Below are 25,444 nucleotides of genomic sequence, written 5' to 3' on the forward strand. Positions count from 1 at the left end.
GGAAAGCAGAGTGCTTACGTATTCTTCTTCTCTATTTTCCTCTTGCTCAGGCTTCAGGGAAAATAAAAACGAGTGTAAAATCCCATCAATCTGAAGCTACGTTAAAAAATGGACACCATATTCAATATTTTGCCTGTACCAAACAGCGTAAACTGCTGCTTCTACTTACATAATATATAAACTTCTCATAGGAAGAGAAAAAGAAAGGTTAGTTATTAAGGAAAAACTGAGAAGCAGAAGAGATCATATAGAAACAATGAGCAGTACAACTTCGGCTTCAGCATCCTTTTAATTTCCTAGTAAGTAGACTTATTAGTATATTACACTACATCCTTTTTCCCTCATAAAAGCTACTTTGAAGTTCTGCTATGTTACCTCTAGTGTAACACATCAACATACAGAGCCTGATCTTCAAAACCTCCTTCAAGGCTGTTAGTTGAAGTTCATGCCTAGTACTCCATATGCCATTAGGTATAGTTTCATCCTTTGGGCAAGAGATTAAGACTAGATATCTACTTAACATACACACAGCACAAAAAAAAAAAAAACATTTTTACTGCCTTTTGGATTAGAACCTGTCATCACTGAATTGAATTAATATGAACTGAATTGAATATGTGCCTTCTTATTCAAATGTTGATCCCCTCTCAAAAACAGGAAACAGTTAATTCTATCTACTCCCTTTCAAGAATACACATAACAGAGTTATACGTTAGACTTCTTTTTTTCCCCACAGTTTTAATATGCATGTAGACTAGTTTTTGCTCAGTGATTCCTCTTGATCCTACATGCTTCCTAACTGCAGAGGAAGAAAAGGTCCCATAATTAGCCTGCTGGGAAATACAAGGAATCTTTAAAATTTCTGCATTACATGCAAATATTTATCATCCCTGTTTTACTCCAGGCTCTTCAGAATGCCATCAGTCTTAGCAGACTGCACCAATCCTAGAAGACTCTGTAGTATAGTATAATACTATACTATAGTAAGACATAAAGCAAAATTCCTATACTCACTTAAGCGTAAGATCTGATGGGAAAAAAGAAACTTAAATAGGAAATCACCTTTGAAGGCAGAGGTTTTCCAAAGCTCTAATCTTCATCTCCCAAAATGACAAGAGAAAAGATAAGAAAAAAACAAAAGTAAACATTTATTTCTTTGAATATTATTAAGCCTACACAGTCTGTTCAACTTTTTTTCTTTTAACTTCCCAGGAGGTGTTTTAGACAAGGTCATTGAAAATGAATGAGCATCTCCTTTGCCTTCTTTAGGTAAAAACAGCTCCATCCTTACTTGACTGGAAGGCTAGAATAAGTGTATATTAAATCCATCTTTTTGCAATTAGGCCAAGTGAATAAGAAATATTATGAGGCTTAAATACATAAAATTAGAAATTGAAGGAACAATTTGAGGCTACAGGAGTAACATACAGCAAGCAAATAGAAACATCCCAAAGGAGCTACAACATTAAATCTGTAGCCAAAATACACAAATGCCAAAACAATTGCATTTCGATCAGAAAGCTTACTGGCAAATGGCAATCCATTTCAAAAATTTAGTTAGCTTTTTATAAGCCTATAGTTCAATTTGTGACAGGATTTTCAAAATTAAAAACAAGGAAGATGGCATTTAACACTCTACAACTGAAATAATTCTTAAGAATACTGTTGTTGACTTAACAGCATATTGGATTTTTGCCAAGGCTAGAAGCTATATTCAATTAATTTGTGAACATATGTCTTAATGTGTTCAGAAGAACAAGGGTGCAATTAAATCCATTGAAATTGTTTAGCAGATTGAATCAAATTAATGTTCCCATGTCTCATGTTCATATCATTGTTTTTATTTTCGCTTAGAAAAAAAAAGGTAAAAGACTATATGTCTAAAAATGGATAACAAAAATATGTTTCTGTTGAGATGCAAAGATGAGTATTAACATTTGTGTTGAAATGCAGGCACAAATTTGTTTAATCTGCATTTCCTCAATTATAATATATACTGCATTTAGCATTTCCAGCAAGGAGATCAACTAGTTAACTCCACTATGATAGAATTTATGTATATTTTTGAATGACTAATAAAGATATGCATATATTAAAATCTAGCTCCATTCTAGAAGCAGGAAACCAGCATCTTCTTTAACTTTGTGCAAGCTTACAGTTCACTTCAGTTGACTTATGACAAAAGGTCTTCTAAAAATAATTAAGAATAAACCTGTAAAACCACTGCACACTAGGAAGCGAAAATTCAAAGACAAATCCTAGCATGTGTCTACTCTAATTCAGGAGTGTGCCAGGAGAGCGAAACATAGATAGTTGAAACTCCTTGACAGTTTTCTTAGATTTCCAAAGCCCTTTGGAAAGTTCCTTACAAAAGATTATAAAAACACAAGTTAAATTCATGAAGTAGACCCCAGTTAAAAAACAGAGGAAAAAGAATGAATCGTGTCTTTTAGTAACTTGAAAGGAAGCGTAGCGTCTCACAATGGAAATGAAACACAAGCTGAGTAGGAAAAAGGCAAACCACCACAGCAGAAAACCATTCTCGGTCGGAGATTAGCTGTCTGAAGGTTCAAAATAAACACAGCAAGAGAAAGAAAGTGGTCAGACTAATACCAGAGAACCTAAGGGAATGGAGGACATTTAGCACTGACAAGAGATTTGTGCTTTAATACGAAAGCACTACTTTTCATCCCTAAACAGCAGTTCAATTTCTCCCTAAATTAGAAGAAAACACACTTGAAACTCCCCACCTTTACTGCTGAAAGGTAAGCAGATGATAAAAAAAACTAACCAGTCAGTTATTGAGTTCTAGACTGCATGAATGCCCTGGCTTTCATCAGGACCTGAAAGCACTCTTGAGCATGCAGCAGTGCTGAGAGTCCGTGGTATTAGTGTTGCTTAAATAGAAAGTATAAATTAAGTTAAAATACTTCGTTTGTGGGACAGAGCAAGGCAACTCATATGCCTTTTCACAGGATTCAGGCTGAGCAAAAGAAGATATTAGGCAGGGCAGATGCCAACCTGTTATTAAACAAAACTGCCACTTCCTAGCTTAAGCTGAGCTTCTCATGAAGATCTTCCTAGAACTGCGTTAACCTTTTTGTGCTGCACACTTTCTGCAGCTGCAGCTGGCCTTCACAGGCTGATATCCCCAGCTCTTGAGCCTCTTTATTGCCCCCACCTTATAGTTGCTAGCATTCTGCACAACTGTGACTATGGCTCTATTACTTTTTCAAATCTACTAATTTAGTTCACAACTTCTCTGTATGTTCTGCATGTCTCAGCAGGCTCTCTCAGTTTTGCATTACCCAAAATTGATGAGCAAACATCTAAGAATATCTTCCAATGACTGTACAAAATGATTACCAATGTACAGATCCTTAATAATCTTTTCATTCCAAAAACTGTTCACAGCTTTGTGCAGTCGACTTGTTAGCCATCTTCCTAACTAACTTGTTTCTCACTTTTTCAACCTTCAGTAATAGTTCCCTACGGAATGGTAAATGTTTTAAATCTATACAGATCAACTCTTCTGCATTACTCCTGTTCAAGAAATCAGCTAATCTCCTCCTCCCATTATTTTTAGAAACCAGCTTGAAAAAAACACATTGCCATTTATGCCACTTTCCTTTTACATTCTGTTACCTACCTATTGTTTATTACAGAAATAGTTTAAAACTTCATAAATAATTGACTGTTGGGAAATCTGTTGACCTATAGTCACCTCACCTCACGTTTCGTCTTTTTGAACATGGATGTTACCCTGTAGTATACCTGGACTCTGGAGAAATACAAGCTACAGAAATACTGCTTTCTAGCTCTGTAGCTGCTCACTGAGATGCATTTTCAATATGTACCTAATCACCCACGTGCACAACATGAATGTTATTGAGAGCTGAGGAAAAGCATTGTTTTTTGTTCCCAGGCCTAAAACGATGCAGTGTTCCATGTCGAGGGAGGCATGAACATACTATACATGTCCCAAATGTTAATAAGAATGATTTTTTTCTGCTATTTGCTTAAATAGGCCTTAGAAAATGCAAATTATACAGGACTCTTCCTGCATTCCTTTTATCTTTCCTTACTTTTCAGCTTCCTTTCAAATCACTGCATATTCTCTACTTCCTCTTGTATCCTCTTTAAAGAGCTTAATCATGCAAGTGAAGCTGCAGTCTTTTGAAATAAAATCTTGCTTTTTATCTGTTTTGCAATGTGACAAACTGGTACAGCCCACAAACTCACTCACATTCAAAACTACTCTATCAGACCAGCTTTTCCCCAAGACCCTTAATCAGCACTCAAAATCCATGAATTTGGCATTTGCAAGTCCCTCATAATCACAATTTCCATGGATTTTTATTTCCTCTCTAATCCTACCAACACCCATAAGAACTTGAACATGTACAGGGGTGAACAGTAGTCTCATCAGTGCTATTGTACTTCATATTTTTTTGCCTAAAGTTGAGACTGTTATGCAATTAGAAAGTGATCTGCTTGTCTCTACCTTGACCCACGAACTTTTTCGTCTTATTTTTGAGGATGGGGGGGCAGGGAATGGCTAGATGGACTTCTAGCCAAGACCAGCCCACCTCAATTGCTGTTCATTTAATTCTGTTTGGTGTCCCATATCAGGTTTCCCAATTCCTTTATTACAATATAGAATGTATAAAAATATTGCACTTTCTTCTAACTGCTTTAGAAGTTTACTAAAATACTTATTTACTTCTACTTTCTTTTCATGACATTCACAAATGTTTTTCTTTGCTGCATTTTTACAAACCTGATTTCAGTGTACGTATGCACTTCCAACCTTCTTCAAACCTTCTTTGCTAACTTTGTCTTCATGATAGACAATTCCGCAGTTATATTTTGATGATGTTCAGTCCTCTCCCCTGAAAGCTGCTATCTACAAATACCTCAGTTGAATCAAATATTCCAGGAGTCCCATCATTCCCTTAAGACTGTTTTCAGAACCTATCAAGATTCTGAATTACTTCTTTAAAATAATTTCAAAGTTGACCTGAGCAGCAATTACTTGGGACATTTTTTCATACCCTGGCATACCTTTTCCAGCAAGAATCTGTCTGTACTGTTCCAGCAATTGCAACAATAAATTGACTCTTTTTTATTCCACAAGTTTTTGTTATTTTACTTTGCTATCAACATTGTTGCCTTGATTTTATCTTAATTCTGTCCTTTTTATGGATCCCCACTGACAAAGATACCTAACATCGGTAGTATTTCTATAATATTCTGTGAAAGCATCCTCACATTTCATCCCTCAAAACATTTTTACCTTTTCGTGACTCTGTTCCTGGACAGATTTCATTATTTATTTATTTATTAAATTTCTGTGGATTTGCCTTTCTTTCCTTCAACACAGCAAGTCCTTCTGGCTGTTCCCTCTCATTTTTAGTAACAGCAGAACTATTACACAGATCTACTTCTTTTCAGTTTCTTGGCCTTATTTTCACTGGTCATTGCTTTTTTTCCTCCCACATTAATTAGCCTTTCCAAGTAGGTGTTGACATTTGGCGTCTTTAATAATGCTACTGACATCTTCTTGCATTGCAGATGTATACACATTCTCAGATATATCCAATTTATTTCTTTCTCCCTAATGCACTATCAAAATCTCACATGAAGTCCCCCATTGGAGTGGGCTGCCCTTGGATGGGATGTCCACCCAATCACTCTCCCACTCTTCCTTAACAGGAAAATGGGGGAAAATAAGATAAAAAAGTTTGTGAGTTGAGATAAGGACAGAGAGATCACTAGCAGATTAGTCACAGGCAAAACAGACTTGACCTGTGGAAAATTAACATAATTTACTGCTAACTAAAGAAGAAAAAAAGCACTTTCCCCCATCTCTTGTTCCCAGATACAGCTTCACTTCTTCACTCCTGACTTCTCTGCCTCCCCTTCTGAATGTTACAGGAGGGATGGGGAATGGGGTTTGCAGTCAGTTTGTATTGGCTCGTCTTTGCCACCCTTCCTTCCTCACTTCTCTGCTCCAGGATCATAAAATCAAGGTTGGAAAAGAACTTAAAGATCATCCAGTCCAACCGCCCACTTATCACCAATATTTCAAATTCCTATTTCTTAATAAGGTACAGGGACAAGACCCTAATTTTCACAGTCATAAGAAATCTGTAAGGAAATATTCATGAAACACTCCACAAGACAACACAAACAATTGCTATTAAGTGGTGTCATCATTTGGGAAAAAATATGCTTTGCGAACCACCACAAAACACACACAGCAGCAGCTCATTTTTACGGTCTTGACACAGGTGTTTATCCCTCACCACGAGGAAGGAGAAAATGGAGGAACACATTTTTTTGCACGTCATGCTCTGAAAAAACAGTTGCTGTGATTGCCAGTACTCACTATGTTTGTGGCTGGCATATTCAGCTGATCTCAGCCGTACCCAGAGGCATCAACCACATGAAAACAATAATTTGATTATGAAAGAAAATGAGCTTCACACAGACAAAGTAAATTCTCCTCTTTTGCCACAATGATGAGGCCCACAGTGCTGTTGTCCCCTTTACATCTCCTGTGCAAATATCTGCCCAAGGGTTGGGCAGTCATACTTGGATGTGAGTTCTCACTTGGGAAAATATGACAATATACCAGAAGAGTTCTCAAATATACACAAAATATTTCTTCAGCATTTCAGAGTCTTGATGCTTTGTACCTGTCTTCATCCCAGGACAGTTTCTTATCATAGCATCATACTGTTGAAAAATCTTCACTTCTCAAACTTCTGAGCATGTGCTTAGCTTACATTCCTTGCAAGTTTCAGTCTTCTCAGTTTATCTCCAGTCTCACTGTGTTCTAAGTCCATTCCTAATTCCTTTTTTTTCCAGTCTCTTGGACAGTTTGTCTCTTCTATCCCCATGGTCTCCCCCACGATCCATCCCATTTTCTCTTTACCCATTCTTCTTTCTCCTCCACCCTGCTTCTTCCTCTCTCCTTCCAACTTTTTCCCCACCATACAGTTCTTACGCTATCACTGCTCCCGTCTAGTCCCTTCCTCTCTTCCATAGCTGTTTACAGACCCATTGTTCAGTCAAGACTACTTTTCCCATTCATCGCTCACCATCATTTAACCAGGTCTACCTACAGCTCAAATTTATTAGCTTTGAAGGGGGGGGAAAAAAAAAGGTGGGACTCCCACCAGATTTATAAAGGCCAGATAAGGAAACGCCAGATAAGGAAACAAGTGCAGTTGCAACTGACAGCAGAATAAGATACATATACATATATATATGCATACATATATATGTATATACAGACATGTATATACATGTCTGTATATACATATATATGTATGCATATATATATATATAATTGGAGCTTTTTTTTTTTTAACTCTTACTTAAAAGCATGAGCGCACTACTATTTTTCTAGTAAAAATCTCTCCAGAATTTAAAAAATAGAATGCAATCATCAATAAGAGTATAACCAAATAAAAAAAAACCCGTCAACTTAAACAATTTTTCAGCAAAAGCTTAATAAGTTTAATATAGTTTCTAATAGTGGCAAAGATGTCAATATTTTATCCTAAGCAATATAACCAATTTTATCTTCTAATAAAACACACATAAATGTCAGAAGTGATACTGATAGAACATCCACAAGCTGTGTTACTGCCTGAGAATTTCACCATTAGATGTATTACACAATGAGCAGAAGGATATTGTGACATCAGTCTTTTCTGCTTCCAAAGCACAAAACCCAATAAACTGCCCAGGAGAGTAAGCTACATTCCTAATTAAAGTAGATAACATAATTACCTGAATAATATAACAGAATTATTTAATTGACTTCAAATGTGTATTTGTAAAGCCATAACCTTATTTCAAAATATGATCAAACCTGTTATTTTAGGGTCCTTCAAAAAAAAAAAAAAAAAAAAAAAGGTTATATACATATATTTTTGGATTGTGCAAATATCTAAAATGGAAGGATATTTAATATTTGGTGTTTTCATTTTACCCCCAATTTATTTAGTATGTGTTACTCCATCATGATTTAATTTGGACAAGAAAACTGCATGGCTGCTCAAGCAGTAAATTTAAAGTGTAAATGGATTCTTGGCTGCTGATGGCCCAGTTTCTACTTCTGTTTCCATAGAAACCCATGTAGGAGTGGCAAAAAGATATAACTTAAAATATGAACTTAAGGGTTTACTTTCCCCCCTTCTTCCTCCCTTTCATTCTAACCTCCATCTCCAAGGAAATGGGATGTAGTTTAAAATCCTCGCTCCTGCTTCTTTCACATCCCTTGATTTTATTCATATAAGTATATGAACCAAAAATGCTTCTCAAGTCTGATTTCCTGCCCAGCTACTCCATGATTCGATGAAGTCAACCCCTGAAAGCCTTGCTGTTCTAATCTAACTGGAAATGCAGTGGTTTCAGAGTGGCATGTGGCTTTGAGAGGGGGAAACTGAGAGGGGGAAATAATGCCACCATCAGACCAGAGCTTCCAACTTATGGAAAAGAAAAAGAAAACCTAGCTATTTCAGAATTATCTATGGTTTCTAATCATTGTTTTTGTTTCCTCTGATCTTTGTTTGCATGACATGTGTGTTTGCATGACAAAATGTGGACATTTTGGTTCAAGTCTTACATGTCCCACCCAGACTGCTTTCTCAACAGAGGAATTATAACGCTTGATTTGCTGAACAGTGATTGCTATACCTGTCTAGCCAAGACAAAAAAAAAATAGTTCTATTTCTTGCAACAACAGAGTATTTTTTTATTCGTATGGTCATTATATAATAAAACAGTCTGCTTTGTTGTTATCTCATCTTAACATTTTGCCCGAAAATCCTCACACACCTAGATCTTATGCACATGTCTAAGGGCAAAGATGTATTTAGAAATTGCCTTTGGATAGTTAAGTCTCTGGTAGTTCACAATAAAAATAAATGAAACATCAAATCCTATGGGATATGAGAGAATAATTATCCATCAGAATACGAGGAAACAATTAAGTAGCAAGAGGAGCCCTGCAGTACAGAGGGGGGAAAACAAACAAACAAACAACACACACACACAAAACAAACCAATAAAAAAAAATAGAAGTCATTTTCTAGAATGTTTGCTGCCTTCCAGGTACTGCTTATTCATTTTGCTAGTGTTCAATAGTGAGATGACTATGACAAATACTGTTTCCTACATCATTAGTCCTAACCAAAAGAGAATTATAGACTCCACCTTTCAGTTGAATATATGCTATTTGTGAAGGCCTTGATGTACTTACAAGCACAGCAATTTTTCTGTTGGCATCTACAAGACTTAGGAGATTAGAATGGAAGATCGTTAGGTTTGGAAGTAAGAAAATGTTTTCTTTGACTCTTTTATGTGATAGAGGGAAAAATGTTCTCTTTATGAAAAGCCTCTCAGTCTGAGATCTACAATTGAAGTATTTTAAAATTCACCACTCAGCAATTTGCCAGTCTAAAGGTCCAAACAACAAATAAATAAAAATATATTAGAAGAAAATACAGGAGTAGGATATAATGCATCTGACAGATACTTACTGATCAGATTTCCTCTAGTTTAAAACTGGCTGTTACATGAAACTATGCTAAATACCTGAATTTAGTAACTGAAAGAAGAGCTATAGATTATCTGATGAAAAGACATAAGGAAAATCTATATACCTGAGCTCTGAATCTTGCAGAGAAATTGTTTAACACTCTACCAATTATTTCACAAAACCTAACAAGAGTTCAGATTATTTTTTTCCCTGTTGTATATAAATGTGTAAATGATTTCTCCCCAACTTGAACTCCATTTCTGATACAAAAAATACATCAGTGGATATAATTAAATGACAATTATAGTTCCTGTACTATTATACAAAGGTTATGACTCATTCATTAAAATATCTAAATTAGCAAGCCTACTGCTAGCTAAAATGGAAGACAAAGAACCAAGATCTTACATTATATCTTACAAACAAGTCTTGGAGTAGAATGATGCGTTAATGCTTCATACTAAGCAAACTGCATTGTAAGAAGTGGCATTGTCTGAAAGGTACTCGAATAAATAACCTCTGAAATGTATTCAAAATACCCTTGATTACGCCACATATGCAGAAAAGAGCCAGCACACATGCTTAGCTAATGTAGAATAAACTATTTTTTGCTATCCATTGAGATTCGCCACTTCGTTTTCATAGCAAAAGCCCTGTTTTTCCTCCATCTTAAATCTTGAAGGAAATAATGCCTACTGCTACTATCTCTCCGAAAACAGACAAAATTCCATGGTTGATAAATTAATGGAAAACTTTACACGTTTTTAGAAATCAGTAATTCATATACAAATGCATGGTAACTTTTGTGTCACAGCCTGAACTACTGATTGAGCACCTGGGGAAAGGACCCAGTCAGCCCTGGGAGCATGGGTAAATGCAAATCGGCTGTGTGACCAGAAGGGATGGAGCTTTGCTGCACCTCTTAGATCTCATTTAAGGGCTGACTACCACTGGGATCTCTGCTTGGAGATCCCTCTTTTATGGACTTTTCCTGGCAAACCTAGATCTTCAGAGATGGGTGAGACCTTTTCCTTCATAACATCATTCCATTTGTGCTGGTCCCTTTTGCTACTACACTCCTGTATCGCCCTTCCACCATGTTGATCTTTCTGATAACAACAAACCATTTCCTTATTTGAAACAGGTGTCTGAATATTGTCCACAATATTGTCCAGCAACCCTTTTATTCATTTATCATTTCAATGGTAAGAAAATAGGGAATGCATCATGTGAATTCTTCAGTTTTCATTGTTGATTCTTACACTTCAGCTTTTCCTTCCCTCCTTTTCACGCAAAAATACTACAAGATCAGAGAAGTCTTTCCTGCCCATATGCTTTAGTCCATGTTCTATTACTTTTTCAGGAGAGGCAAAAACATTAGTTTCTCTTAAAATTATTTTAAAACCTACTGGAACAGGAGCACAAAGTGGACTGAAATCTACAACTTCCTGGTGAGCTGCACTTTCACTAGGATTTCTGCTATTCTCAAATTTCCCATTTAGCTTTGCATGTATTTTTATTTCAGAATATACAGCATGAATGCTACATCAGCATTCCTTTTAACAGTAAGACAGTAAATGCTGACAGCAGAAGCTTTTCTGCTGGCATCAGAGCACCATCTCTTTGAGGACACATCATGAACTACCTAAGCAAACAGAAGATCATTCAAGGAAGCAAAGATGACACACTAACAACTTTACCATTGTGTCAATGTCAAACAAGGGGGATAGTTTCTCCCCAACAAGATGAAGTGACCACATTATGAGAATGCTATAGCATAGCTGAGAAAATTACTCAAGTTATTTTGTGATGAATACCTTCCACAATATAATGATGATAACCTCCCAGCTAGCATCAGGAGCATACCACTTCATCCAAGGATTAGTGTTAGCATATCTACACTTGCTAGCAAACAAGACATTATCATCAGTCTGCGAAACAGTGAGGTGTTTTTTTTGTTGTTGTTTTTTTGTTTGTTTGTTTGTTTGTTTTACAAATATTTTGAGTATATGGAACCACAATGTATGCTTCCAATGACATCACGTGATCAACCCAAAGCTCAACCACTTGCAAACACTATATTTTACAGAAAAAAAATCTGACTTTAAAGACTACTACAATAACTGCAGTACTAAAGCTGAGAAATTCAATGCTATACAGCCGTTTCTACTAGGATCATCCATTAACAGATGTGTCCCATCCAATATGATTGCAAGAAATGTGAAATACTATTACATTCCACAATAAGAAAAGGTTGAAATATATAGTGATATTCAGTGTTATCCTTAGGATGTAAGTAAATGTTGTATTTTCTGATGAAAAATTATTCTGGAAACACTCTATTTTTCCACTTGTAAATTGCAGTGCTAAGGTATTCAGACTTATGAACTCAGTTCCCGAGGGAGAAAATATCTGTTACTGTGAAATGGTCAGCCAGTTTGGTAGAAGCATAACTCCTAACCTTCAAAATTAGTACTAAGAAGTCACATGAAGTTAAATAGCTGAATAGAACTACTAACACACCAGTCAGTGGTCAGGTTCCAAGAAGTACATATGAGAAGTATTTTATTGTCAAATTCAAATTTTGGGAATTCCAAGAGCTTGTAACAGGAGGGAAAATTTTATTCTTGTTCCTAGTTCAGGATGCTTTGTACCTATGTAGGTACCATGCCTATTTTCTACCAACAAAGCTACTACAAAACCTACCCTCAACCCCGATATAAAGCCTGATTTCTTTCACATGGTGGTAAACTAACTTGCTGCAGATGCCTCAATTTCCTCCATCCTCTTTGTGTCTGGGTCTTGCAGTGGGATATTTGATTCTGTGTAATGTTTTCTCCAAATTCTTGGCAAAAATGTTAGGAAAACAAAAGATCACAAGACACACCTGTCTCATGGAACATTTAAAACAAAGAAGAAAATTCAAGACTGCCTCTGGCTTTTGAAAGCGAAGGCTGTCAAATTCAGATTCTGAATCAAAATTTCCCCTTTTTTTTTTCTCCCCATTACAGAAGAATATGTAACTCAAAAACCACAAGAAAGCAAACCTCCACACCTTGAATACACTGGATAAATGAACAACACCATCACATTCTAAGTAGAGACAAGTATCCTGCAATATTCTCGTCACTTCTATGTAAGGTGGTAATTGGGTAGCATCTTTATAAACACAAACTGCAAACTGCACTTTGTATTAAATTACATTTATAATACCTATAGATACCCAGACAAACGTATCATGAATATTTTGTTGTCTTTTCTGTTCAATAGTGCTCTATTATTTTTTTTTTTTTTTCCTTAAAATGGAAAGGCCAGTCTTACCATCTATTCAAAGAAATGTTTCTAAGCCAGGAGTAAAACAAGATGTACTCAGATGTACCCAACCAAATCATTTGGTAGTCTCTATAGTATATCTAGTATATACAGTATATAGTATATCTGAAACCACAAATCTAGAATATCATAGAATCTAGATAGTCTGTTGAGCTACCATTAAGTTAGAATATAAAATAGGTATCAAGATGATCACCTAGCAATGCTGCATGGGTAAGAGAGGAGGGTGTTATTTTTTTGCATTCAAGATCAAGGCTTTTGTATTTACTGTTCTAAATTAAGACCATTCCACATTCAAATTTGGAAACAAATTTTAGAAAGAATGACAAAATAAACATTCTATATGCCTTCACATCTAAAATACTCCTTGAGTAAACAGAGTGTAACACCTTTCCTATAAATGACACATCACAAGTAAAGTTACAGCTATTTTGTCCACTGGGATAATCTTGGCAATCTTATTTGAATTCTATTATTCAGTTATGTATCACTACGGAAAGGTTTACCTTATCTAAAAAGCTCATTTTTCTCAAGTAGCTCTTAGTATGAAGCACAATGCTACTAAAACTGGTATTCAAACCATTTTATGTTATTCCAATTTTGCCACCACTTTCTACCACCAGAAGTCCCCTTCAATTACTGCTGGTCTGTAATAGATGGGGCCCAGAAGTAAACCAGAACTTTGCAGAATCTACCTAGAAGTTTAAGACATGAATGAGAAGGAATGAATATCCAAGACAAATCAGTTCTTCAAGCACAAGAGTGGAGGACTGATAGAAAGCAAGCTGTTCCTGTGTAATTTGATCCAGGAACAGTGATAATAAAGCCTACTAGCTTTTAAGATTTTCCCTTTCAGCAAATGTGAGAAAGTTATGGAGCAAATAAAAGTCATCTCCTACACACGTTCACATCCACTGTCACTACTGTATACCAGACTTTTAAATGAAATCTGTGTTTGCTAAGAGATTGAACTGGCTTCAGTTCTCAGGTAGAGAAGCCATTTTTTTTCCCAGCATACACAGTTAGTAATAAGCATAGGACATGATGGTAGTATACAAATACACTATGATACTTTTGTTTATATAATGATTTTTACTTAAGATACAGAAACCGTTTCTTTGTGTTTGCTTGTTTTTCTTCTGTTTCTTGTTTGCTGTTAAAATAACTTTTAAGATAGGTATGTGCATACTAAGTTATTAATTTCTTCATGTTCAATTATTTAATAAAAGTTCACCATTGCTGCAAGGACATTTATTTGGAGAATATTTGAAAAATACTTGATGTAGGAGTAAAGGAAGAAAAATCTCTGTTGCTATAGCTAAAATATGTGCAGTCTATAACCACCTCCACTAGGCATCTTCCTACTCCTCCAAACTGCTAATCTTCCAAGTGTCTTCCGACTTTGGTGAGCTGCACATTCAAATCTCCAGCAAAGTTTAATATGCAGGTTATCATAGAGACAGCTCTTTTCATCCCTAGCTATGTGACTACTACTGATTTTAGTCACTGTATCTCCTAACATTTAACGTGTTTAAAACTCAAAACTGATTATGGGAGTTGCTTATGAATCAAGTAAAATAAACTTGCTTAACTTCTTCAAAAAATCTTCAATCTACAGTTAGTTTAGCACAGAAACTGAGGCCATAGTTGTAAATACCATAATCTCAAAAAAGCACTAAAAAGTACATTTCTCAACAGAAAGCAGAAAAACATAATAATCACCTTTTAGAGTGTAAAACAGTAATTAGAGGACAAATTATCATCAGTATCAGAATGCTTGAAACCATTCAAGGACTCACAGGATCTAACTGGCAATGGAAATAAACAGAGAAGACATTTAAATCAACTCAGATATCCATTCCTCGAACATGATTAGCTTCTACCAGCTGCCTCAAAAGCCAGGTACATTCTCTCTTGATAACTTGACATACAGAAGATAGAGATGCTGTCATATCATAAGCAAAAAGAAAAACTTTTTCCTACACTGCTACGCTAGAAGCAAATAAACCCTGCAACTTACACTGCCTATAAAATCTGTTGCTTTCTCTGACAGACTCATATAGATATATTTCTATAAATATACAAATATACATATAAACAAAAATTAATCACTCTACCTATAACCCCTTTACGTTCTATAAAAATATCTCTGGGCATGAAAGCACAGAATAAATGCATTTAAAAGCTTGATGTACTACAATTAGAGGGGAAAAAAAATTAAAGGCTGTTCCCACCAGGTAGTGAATTATATGCAAGCATTACGATACCATTCTAATGTTAAAAATAGAATTCAGAAGATTTTTCTTTCTGCAAACAAGCTAGCAAAAAAACAAATGAGCTACCCACAAATCACTGCATGTGACATGTAAGATTTAACATATGATTACTTTTTGGTGCAGAGGAACGGAAAAAAACCTTTTTTTTTTGTTCTGGAAATAGAAACTCTTTTGTCACTGGGGTTTAAAATGTGACATATTATGAAGGGTTGTTATTCCTTAAATAAAGACAAGTTGAAATAATGTTAAGATCAGGGGCTAACAACTAGGAAAATCACAAGTTAAAACTGTTTTTACATTTGTAATTTTCTAAGGGTGACACCTTTCACGTCTGCTTCTTTCAGTTTCCCAGTAGATTAACATAAGGTCAAAGCCAATACCCAGTTAAAGAACTTGATTCACGCTAAAGGTGGGAAGTTACTCTTTCTATCATATACTGGATGTCAATATAGAAAATCACATTAAATCCCAGAGTTAAATAGTGTGTTTTCAGGCCAGCATAAATAATTTGAAAGAAGTCAAGGTCTTGAATAGTATCTCGTTCAAGGCATACAAGGCAGATCATTTTAATATTCATAGAAACTTGTTACAAACGAGACAACAACCTACTTAGTTATGTTCTTAATATTTGTATGCAGTTAAGGGCAGTCTTTGTATTCTTGTGAATATAACAATCTTGGTTTTATATGCTTATGCACTGTATAGTCATAATCATAAAGATGTTACAGTCAGGTTGATATTTGTAGACTAAGAACAATGCAGGAAAGAACATGGTGTTAGCTTTGTACGACTTTATGTGAAATGGCAAGTAGGGTCACATAAAATGCTGAAATATTCTGTATAGCATGTCATACTGATGGATTCAATATTCTGAAAAGTGCATGCTATCTCTCCACACTGACCTAAAAAGCTTAACAGTAACTGATCTAACCCATTGTTGTGTTACACAAATCAATGGAATAAGAAGCAGCAGCTACATAAAGTAACATGATACTCTAATTTTGGGTTAGGAAAAAGTAGGCATTAAAAAAGGTAAATCAATCCTTCTGAGTAGACTATGGTCCACCTATCTGAATTCAAATGAGTTAGCAAGATTTGTGGAAATTGTCATTAGCTTACCTTACCTAGCCTTCTCATTCAAACAGTATCTAGTAACTCACACATTTCACATAGAAGAATCCATAAAGCAACATATGTATAGAGGTCATCTTCTTATGCACATCTCCAGGGCGCTGAGACTGAAGCTACAGTTAAACCAGGTCTTAAGATCACCAGTGGACTTCTGCCCTTTTCATCTCTCCCAAGCTTGTTTATAATTCTTATCAGCGCAGTTATCTGAGGCCTTGCACAACACGACTGTGTGGCACGTTCAGCAACAACATCAACAAAAATCCCACACTATCGCCAGCAGCAAAAATTCATAGCCAGAGCATTAAGTCTTGATGCAGAGCAATAAGGACTCAGACTTTCAGATTTGAGAGCCAATATCTTATACGCACTGTTCTGCCACCGATTTCCTCAAACCTGTAGAGGAAACACAAACAAGGCTCCAACCTGTGCCACCTGAACACAGTGCGATCAGTGACTTCTTGAATGTTGGGCAAAGAACGACCAGAAGAAAAGAACCAAAGTATTTTGATTCTGCATTCCTTAGTTGCAGTGAATAAGGCCAGAATGCTATGAATGTTAGACAGATTCACAAGACTTCTAGTAAGTGCAAATGCCAGCACTGAGCTGATATTTCAGCTACTTATTCTGTAAGTGGTCTGAAGCTATGTACAGAGAGACTAAAAATTCTTTAGCAAAGCGAAGCCAAAAGGAGCAGCAAAAAGGCAACTGTGTAATTGTATACTATTTCTTCCTTCTTTACTTCTTTTGGAGATCAATGATACAAAACTGGTGTTCTGCCAAAGGCACACATAATGAAAAATATTACACCTTAACTAATTTCACTGTGTGATGCTATCTATATAACTACAAAAGTCACTCTGTAATGCCATTATGGTCCTGTGAGAAACAAATAAATAAAGTGACAGAATTGAAGAATTGTAGGGGTTGCAAAGGTCCTCTGGGAATCATGAAGTCCAACCCCCTGCCAAAGCAGGTTCCCTGCAATAGATTGCACAGGAAAGTGTCCAGACAGGTCTTGTTTATATCCAGAGAAGGAGTCTTACATTACCTTCTGAGAGGAAAAAAGGCCCACCAAAACAGAGAAGAGCAACTTTGCTTTTTTTAAAAATGTTTTCAGACAGAACTACCGTGGATTGTAACACATCATTTTACTAGTATAAAAAACACTAATTAAAACAAGACAGTTCCTCCAATTAGTTAGTAGCACTCTGCATTTGTATTTTAGGGGAAAATGGGTGTTTTGTTTGTTTTCAAATATGAAGAAACATAGCCCTAGTGTTAAGATTTTTTATGTTCCTGAGCCCGGTGTGAAATAATACCTGTACATTAGGCGGACAGAAGTACTTGTGTCTACAGAGGCCATCAACATTGAATTCTCATCATATATTCCCATTAGTGCCTAAGCACTGCCTTTCAGCTGAAGCAGTCAGCCTGTTGTTAGGGCCTTCAAAGAATATTTCTGTTAAGATATCAGAGATGCATCAGCTATGCTACTTGGTATAATTATGTGCTAAGTTCTTGCTTATTTACAAAAATAATGAGTTAAGCTGTATTTCCTGGTAACACAGTAGAAACAAACAGCAGGTAGCTTCGCTACTTAGAAATCTCCCACTGTGCCACATTCTGCAAAATGGTATTATAATCTATGTAAGCAGAGAAAAATCTGAACTGGACCCAACGAGAGGTGCTTCAAGTTATTTTAGCCCCACTGATCTCCTACCACTCCATCTCTTCCCTTTGTTTCCTGGCTGCAGTTTGCCAGCCCAATGTGTTTTGACTTCAGAGCTGAGCTTTGCCCCTTGTGGGGAATAGACAATACTTATCCATCTCTATTACTCCATGCTTATTTATTTTTTCTCTTAAAAAACACTGGATCACTTCCCTGCTGAGCGGTGGGGTGGGATGACTTCAAGTTTCTATCAAAGAGCAGCTGTGTTCTCACATTATACCTCTGTTGTTACACAGCCTTTTACTACAATTGCCTGGAGACATCTTTACCGAGTGAAAAGTCTGAATCGCTTCTTCCATGTAACTGAAAAGAAAGAAAACTGCCACATCTCCAAAACTTCCTTAGTTCTCTTAAAGACCTTGGTCTACACTGACAGCAATTACTGTCTTTCAAAAATAATTCCAGGAAAAAACTGATTTGATTTGGCAGGAGAATTACATTCCGGTATTAATTACTTTGGCAACTGATTTACATAAATAGATAACTATCATTTCAAGAGATTTAATGATTAAAAAACTGACTTGTTCAATGATGACAGAGAGAACTAGAGTTTTTTTGTTGTTGTTTTTTTTTTTAAATGAAATCTGTCCTTATACAAATCATCGTATTTCAGTAATTATCAGTAAACTAATCCGGGAAACAGACAGAGCATCTGGTTTGTCACTACAGGAAGGAAAATTTACAACAAAAATGGACAAAACAAACAAAAAAGTATCATCCAAAATAACTACATCTGTAGAGAACAGAAAATGCTGGACAATCTACTGGAAACATCACTGAGAAAAGCAAAAAGAGCTCAGAAATGGATGCCAGGGAGAAACAGGCTGGGAAATCAGTTCCTGGAGCAATCCTGATACCCATGGAACCCATTTCTGAGCTCTTCTTGCTTTAAGGCTCCAACCCCTCCTATGTTGAAGATGTAGGGCTTTTGCCCTTGAAGAACCCCAGTCCTCTCCTGACAGCTGAGCCTCTAATGCGAGAAAGATGCGGCAGATACATCGCTGCATGTTGTACCACATTTTCCAACAATCCATTCAAACAATTCATAGCAGTAGCTCCTTGTATGCAAAGCAACTAATGGCCTGCCATATTTCTCAATTTCTAGACAATGCTCATCAGCAGACAAGGCCCTAAAATGTTACCCATCACTAAACATTTTTAGCTCCTTACTCATAGCATTCTCAGGAAAACCTACCTAAACATTTTATGCATACACATCCAGGAAAAATGAGATAAGTCAAAATGATATCCATGTGCTGGCAGACTAATTGAGAAGCCACTTTATATAGCAGGAATTGCTCAAGAGGAGAGTGCATCTAACACTCTGTCTTCCCTCCGTTTACAGGACTGTATTTGAACACTTGGAGGTGTAATCCTTAGGTCTTGGCACAGAAACCAGACAGAGAGTATTCTTCAAGATGAGCAAGATTTTCACTTCAATCCAATCCAATTGAAGTCACATTCTGTAGAAAGTCCCTTTTACTACTCCATCTCATTGACTCTTAACACAGAAGTCATTAAAACAGACTAGGGTTTAGGATTACAGGCATTCTTACATACAAACATAAAACTTGCTGGATAAGAATAATATGGTCTGTTTTGGAAAGAAAATATAATGCATTCTAAGTTACCTGATAAAATCAAATTTTGAGAGAACCTGAGTAGAACTTTGGACTGTTGACTCACACAAGGGTGAAAAATGTCCCTGACTTCACTGACTGTAAAGTCTAGCAACCATATTCATTCCCAGAAATACATGACTGGTTGGAGGTGGAATCTGATCCCTGGGAAACCCAAATATCCACAGATTAGACGGTAGCTGACTTGGGTTTGAGGTACATAACTGTGAACATGAGTTGCTAATTTGAGCATTGGGTAAAATGCACGCACCCAAGTTATTTCTAGCCATATCCCATGAGACCAAAGGTTGTGGTTCAAGGTATCAACTGTGGGGTGCACTGGCAGACCCACAGTGGGACTGCAGCATGATTACTGAGGACATGTAGCTGCCCACTTACACAGCATGCATGATCTGAGGTTTTGTCAGCTCGATGTCTCTCTATGAGCTTTGTGCCAGCTGAGTTAGCCCACATACTGCCAGTACAAGTTCATTTACCAATAAATATTTGAAAAAAATTGAGCCACAGCAGTAAGTTAGTGCTGGATATAACTTAGTGGATGTGCTGGATGTTTTGTGTCGTCTGGCTATGGCACTTTTGAATTGGTATTGGGAATTCTGATAGTAGATTATTTATCCACTTTACTGAGATTAAGAAAGAAAGTGAAGTTTAGTCAAAAGTTTAAACCCATTGGTAAAAGTGCTTTGGTATGCCATTCAAAAAGGTACAGATCTGCTCTATAATAACACAGGAGTTCCAGGTTAAATTAGACAGAGGTAAACTGCACAAAATTTCAAAAAATTAGTCAGTATAAGGGCTAGAACTTGCATTATGTCTTCAAACACAAAATTTAATCCACCCCAATCAGAATCTAAAAAAATATGGGTGTGTACATTTATTTGGGAACTATGCAGAATTATAGTTCACAATCACTGTACATATCAATCACAATTAAAAATAATATCTAACACCATTCAGCAGCACCTTTCACATGTAAGGAAGAATTGCATCATTTGAGACTTCTAGCTATTTCATCTGATCTTTCCCAAATTTCTCACACATTTTTCTTATTCATTTTCAAGTCTAATAAAAATTATTTTATATCTATGAGAAAAAAAAAAATCAGTCAAAACAGATTCTGTGATTTCTGTGATAAGGACATGGTAAGGACTAAAATTGCCAGTAAAGAGATAAAAATAAAATTACTATTAGCATTACTTATCAGCAACATTATTGCGCATTCTATGATTCTATGCTATGACTATAAATCAACAGATAGAAATGGAATTTGTTTTGTTTTGTTTTTTAAATACAGTCACTCAATCAGATTACTAAAATCAAAAGAAAATGAAACTTAATCCAATTGATATTTATCTGAATTTACTGATTTTACATTATGGAGGATGGTAAGTAAATAAGCAAGAGAAGCAGAAGCAAAAGATAGGGCTGAACAATACAGCCTGTTTCAATCAGCTCCTGGACTGTATTCAGTTTGAGGGAAAAACAAAAAAGATAATTAATGCTTATCAGTATGGAATAACCAAATGTCAAATACCAGGCATAGTTCATACAAAAATATTTTTTTACAGAGCATCTGAAATGCACTCCTATACAACAACTACTTTGCACTATGAGAAGTTCAAATTATGAAATAATTGATAGGTTATCTTCAACTCTTAGCAGTCAAGATGACCCAGCTCAGTGTTCATGACAGTTTTTGAAAATAATAATAACAATAATAATAAATGAATAAATAAATATATGGCAAGATCTTGGATACCCTCCCTAAGAAGTCAGTATTTTGGGGTGCTGGTGAGAGGGAGGAGGAGGGGAAGAGACGACACTGTTCCAGTCACATTCATATGATACCAAATTGAAACACATAGAGAAAGGCACAAAATTCACAGGGTTAGGTGGAAGGTAAATTTTCTTAAAGCTAAGATACTGGATGCCAGATAACAAAACACAGAAATAAATAATTAATAAAACCCCGTTGATCATTAATACAAACTTATTTTAAAGCTTTCATAACCAAATGAAGGACTTCAAATTGGTTTCTTTATCTACGTTAGCTATCAGCATTTTTCAAGTGTCTTGGAGAAGCTTGTCTTTCAATTCAGGCTACAGTTACATTTTGGTCAAAGATACCATGCTCAGTACTCTCTAATCCCCTCCAAACTCTTTGATGCCTATGGGCTTCCAGTTACCTTATTCAAGCAGTTTCCATTCCAACTGCTATTCACCAAGAGATTAAAAATATCTAGATGTATTTTGATTAATTTTTCAAAATGCATAAACAAACTTACTGAAACTTGCATCCCCAGATGTGAATACATAAAAATGTAGGTTCTACGCAGAGATTTCTGCAGCAAAGTTGTACAACACAAGGTGAAAAGCAAGCTAACTACATTACCACAACGTATGCCATTAGTACTGCTTGTTCGTATGGTTCACCTAAATGAATGAATATTCAGCTACCAAGTCCAACTAATGAACACAAGCACAAATAGAGGTATATATCCATTTATACCAAACCCTAATATTGTCACAAGTCAAACAAAACAAACCAACCTCAGGGATTTATCATAATAATAACATTGGCAACTTTACCAAGCTAAATATGCAGCAAATAGTACCGTTTTTTAATTTCCCCCATTTATTTTACATGAAAGTCAGTACAAGACAAGCCTTGTAACATTTAAATTTTAATTTTTTTCTTTACTGTTTTATTTTCTGAAAAGCCACAAGCAGAATCAGAAAGCACAAGTAAACTTCAAAATGGGTAACGAATATTATCAAATTTTGTACACAGAGTAAACTTAATTAAATGGGCTAATTTTGTTTTTCAAATACCTAATGTTGAAGTAGAACTTCAACCAAAAAAGTTTTCCATAGGAAAATGGGAAAAAGATGGCAATCAGAATAGTAAAGCCAAAAGTCACATTACAAACATTCTGAAATTATTTCTAGTTACTAATACCTATGAGGAAGAAAACCAAGACAAACACTATGCTCATATTACCACCAATGAATTATATTAAAATGAGAAAATAAACCCTCTAAGATAATAGCAAACCAAACATCTGACAAAAAGAACAAAAAAGTCCTAAGAGAAAAAGAACAAGAGGCAAATGCATGCCTTTACTTTTAGTCTTGGAAACATCTGTAACATTCAGATTTTGCAGTAGGTTGTCCCAACTTCCTGAAACATGTAACACAGTAACAAAACCAACAATTTCATTTTATTGCGATCCATACTGACTACATGCATGGAATAGAAAACTGTGGGAGGATTCTGCTGCAGTTGGACTAGATGATCTTGGAGGTCTTTCCCAACATCCGTGATTCTATGATGCCATGATCTGTTTTGGTAATAATTACTCTTTTATCTATTCCCTGTGGACTTGAAACTGAGGGTAGAATGCCACAGTGATTTATGATCATTATGATCAATCCTAATTTATCTAATCTCTCCCCCATAAACAAAAGTATTAGGTCACGTTTTTGTATTACTTCCAGTGAGCGCCTCCCAGTCATTACAGGATTTTATATGCTTACAGGAATGTCTTCATACAAGAATGCACAGAAGATGACCTGAAATAGTCAGAATATTGATCTAAATAAAGAATATGGGATACTTCCTAAAATACTTTTCTCCATTAGAATCAGTCTGTTCTGCTCTGAGATTTATTCACTATGAAATTTAACATTGAAAGATCTCACAAGTGCAAGAAAATAAATGCTAATGAGTTTTAAAAATCTGGATAAAGTGTCAGCTTAGAAGTTATTTATACTTCTAACAAAGTATTCTTATCACCAAATCATGGAATCAAATAATCATGGAATGGCTTGGGTTGAAAGGGATTTTAGAGATCATCTAATTCCAAAACCCAAATCAAGAGATATCTTGTCATTATCTTTAGTAAGTTAGGATATTCCATATATAGTATGTTTAGTCATTTTTATATACACCCTTGTTATTTGGATAAAGCAGTACTTCTCAGAAATATTACTTAAAAGGTCACCAATGAGAAGTAATATCTTCATAGTTAATATAATCTCAGTAATATAATTCAGCATTTCACATTCTTAACTAACCACAAAACTGGTACTCTTCCAACAAAACATGCCTAGCTACTATGTCTTTACAGAACAAATCAGAAAAAAAATATAGCAGGAAGCTGGACTTGGCATTAAACTAGATTTGTTTTATGAAAAAAAATATGGAAATAATTATAGTTGCCTAGAATCACAGAATCAGAATCATTTGAGTTGGAAGAAACCTTTAAAAGTGATCTGAACAACTCCCCCGCAATGAATATGGACACCTGCACTAGATCAGGTGCTCAGAGCCTGTCCAGTCTGACCTTAGATTTCTCCAGAGATGGGTCATTCACCACCTCTTTGTGAAATCTGTTCCAGTTCATCACCCTTATCATATTCTACCTAATGGTATTCAATAAACTTTAAGACAATATATATCTTTTTTTAATCTGAAGGATGAAAATTATTTTCATAAATAATAAGAGGAGATATTCAAGAACTTCAGGTATGCAATTTGGAAAAATAACATAGGAAGCAACAATTCTATCTCTTAAGAGTTGAGACATTTACGTTAATAAATAGGAAATCTGATAATGGAACAGTAAAATAATCTGAATTTGACTAATTTAAGTACCACTAAAATAAGGTAATTGTACAGAAAAAATAATGCATTCTATGAAATTACAACTGAATACTGAAAATTTAAAATTGCAAATTCACTGAGGGAATATGATAAATACTTTCACAATAAGAAATATTTCTAACTGAGGAAAACAAATGCAGGAAAAATCCAGGATCAACAGAAGGGGTTAAGTTGCTTTGCAGTTTGCTGGTTGTTTTTTTTTGGTTTTTTTTTTCCCTTCTATTCCCTACAGATCTCCCAAAATGGAGAAGACAACTGCCTGCAGTCAGCTTCTGTGCATCTCTGCACAGGTCCCCAGGTGACGTGCAGCTGCCGGTTCTGCTCTCTTCCCTCTCGTTTCAGAGGTCTGGTCCAAAATGGTTAGCCATCCTCCATTCCAGGGCATTCATTTATTTGTTGACAGATTTATCAAAAAATCCCCACGTGGGGGTGGAGCAGGAGGCGGAGAAGAAGGAAAGGAGTGGGCTGGTGTGGTGCATTACAGATTGCCAGCATATTTTGCATTTCTCTCTGTGGGAAGCAGAAGGGCAGGGGAGCCATGTGCTTGAATGGCATCGCTGCTGCCTGCAGAGCCGTCCGAACCTCGCATGCCCCAAAAAGATCTCCTGTTTCCTTAGCAACCCCACGGAGAGGTTTGGGGCACCTCAGGCCTCAGGCTTCCTCTGGAGCAGACAGCTTTATCTCCTGCTGCTACTTGAGCTAATGAGACTGAACCTCCCAAACACAGAGATGAAGAAAAGAAGAAAACGAGCAGCTTAAATCTATATTCACAGAAAGAGATTATATATATCATGCTTTCAGGATGGAGATCTAATCATGGAAAGGGTGGGATGCAGCTCTAATTCCTTTCTCAAGCAGAAAGCAACATACATATATATAGAGAGACAGAGCACGCACACAAGTTATCAATCCATCCTTCAAAGATTAACCTGGTAGCAAAATCCTGAAGTCCTATTGGCAGAAACATGCTGGTCTTATGATCAAGTTTATGTAAAAGTATCCAACTCAGATAAAGCCTCTCCAAGGAACGCCACCAAAGAACAGCTTGCAAAAGATAATTGACCTGTAACTGGCTGTAACCTCCTATTTCGTGGCTACTTCCTATTTTCCCTT

General features: G+C 36.0%; 1 protein-coding gene across 1 annotated transcript in view; it reads right to left on the bottom strand.

Moving 5' to 3' along the window:
- SHANK2 (SH3 and multiple ankyrin repeat domains 2) overlaps positions 1 to 25,444 on the bottom strand; it is a 372,036-nt gene that overhangs the window by 82,217 nt on the left and 264,375 nt on the right. The window lies entirely within an intron of this gene.

Source organism: Lagopus muta, chromosome 6 (assembly GCF_023343835.1).
Source record: "Lagopus muta isolate bLagMut1 chromosome 6, bLagMut1 primary, whole genome shotgun sequence".
In the NCBI taxonomy this organism is placed as follows: Eukaryota; Metazoa; Chordata; class Aves; order Galliformes; family Phasianidae; genus Lagopus; species Lagopus muta.